Consider the following 2,098-nt stretch of genomic DNA (forward strand, 5'->3'; position numbering starts at 1 on the left):
ATTTAAATAACTTCCAAACTTAGACATGAGACTCCGACCTCCACAGTTCCAAAAAGAATGCATGTGCAACTAGGCATAAATGTGTGCACAAATGTGTGTACAAGTGTGTGCATGCATGTGTGTTCTCACCAAAGAAGCCATCAGATAAAACCATTGGCAGCAAATGAATGATTGGACCCTGCTCCCATCAAGCTCTGAGAATCCTGGAAGAGGGACACTTCCATTTCCATTCTCCTAAAATGAGATCACAAGTATTTATTTCCAGATTCGATCTGCCAGTGGGAACCCTCCTTTTTCTCCCCCTGCCCCTGGCAGTCCTTTGAGAAGAACTTGAAAACCTGAGAAGGATTTCTTTTATTTAGAGGCCTTTCTGCACCCAGCATCCATGGGGCCTAGGTTTTCTAGAGAAATCATAACATCACACAGAATGCCTCACAGCCTTCCTAAGCGCACTTGCAGAATTCCAGCCAGGCATTCTGATGTTGCTTCAGAAAATGTGGACACTGGCCTGACACAGAGCCACTCTGAGAGCAGGCTACTTCCTCTGAGCCACTTTTAGAACTGGATCGCTGGGAGAGCGGGCAGCTTCTATGACTTGTTTCAAGTTCTGTGTTCCTTTCTCTCTGCCTTCACTGCACCTGGCACCGGGTCAGGATGGGGAGAAAGCTGGTCTTGCATTAAAGGAGCCATACTGCTGTTCCTTAAATTCTACCTTCTACAGCTGCATGCTCCACTTCAGGTATTAAGTGAAAGACTGCATAACAAGCACCCATCATATCACGCTATACTTAGTAAACCTCTATAAATGTAAGTACGATTAATATATTAATTTAGTTGAATAAACAATAGAGGTTTAGTAACTTCCCACAGGTCTTAATGCCACTTTACCTGATCATTTAATATTCGTAAGGAGAACTGAGACCTATTTTTACTGTATTTCACAGGTTTCTTTCAACACTATATTAAACTAGAAAAAATGAAATTCTTGTTACTTCAATTATGCCATCTTAGTCATTCTATAATCCTTTAAGCACTGTTCATATGCATGTCAATATGCAAAATACTAATTCTTACAAATAATCAAAATGGGGCTTTTTTACTATGGAGTAGTTTCAATTTTAAATTAATATTTATTTCTGAGGAAAGATACTCATGCCATGTTAATTCACGAATCAAAAGCATAAATTAGACAGAGTTGATTAAATGCTACAGATATTATAAATGGTAACTGCAATGATAAGAATAGGCTTACTGCCTTTGAAAAAATATCTCTTTTCTTTACTGGGAATGTACCTGTGAATTCAACATACCAAATACTAACATACCTTAAAGAGAATATATAACAAACTACAAAATCTGAAATAGATTTTTAACTGCCCAAATCATTTATATCTTGGGTGAAATTTTTTGCTATTTTCTTTTCTTTGTCTCTGTAGAAAACCAGAGGGCTAAAAAAGAAATGAACTGTACCTTGTAGTTCTTGAAAAAGAGAATGTTGACACCTGAAGTTAAAGAACTAACATTTAACTGCCTGGCCACAGGGAGCAACTCTCCCTTGAAACATGGGTTATGAATTTTCTAATTTCAAATATGTATTAGAGACCTAAGTGACTAAAACATGTTTCCTGCAACACAAAGGACATCAGTCCAGCCAGTTATCAAGTCACATAGTTGGCATATTATGCTACTATATTCTTTCTACATTGTACTTGTAAACATTGTACTTGAATAGAGTTGATCTAAGAAAGTACAGTAGTTCTCGCTTATCCTTGGTTTCACTCTCCTCAGTTTCAGTTACCCACAGTCAACCACAGTCTGAAAATATTAAGTGAAAAATTCCAGAAATACACAATTCATAGGTTTTAAATTGTATACTATTCTGAGTAGCGTGATAAATCCCATGCCCTCCTGCTCCATCCTGCCCAGGACATAAATCATCCCTTTGCCCAGGGTCTCCATACTGTATGCACTACCCACCTGTTAGTCGCTTAGTACCCATCTCGGTTATCGCATCAACTGTAGAAGTATCATAGTGCTTGTAATCAAGTAATCCTTATTTTACTTAATAATGACCCAAAAGGCAAGGGTAGTGTTGCTG

The sequence above is a fragment of the Myotis yumanensis genome, unplaced genomic scaffold (genome assembly GCF_028538775.1).
Source record: "Myotis yumanensis isolate MYYU_CA2020_CCGP unplaced genomic scaffold, mMyoYum1.0.hap1 SCAF_6, whole genome shotgun sequence".
NCBI classification, from domain to species: Eukaryota; Metazoa; Chordata; class Mammalia; order Chiroptera; family Vespertilionidae; genus Myotis; species Myotis yumanensis.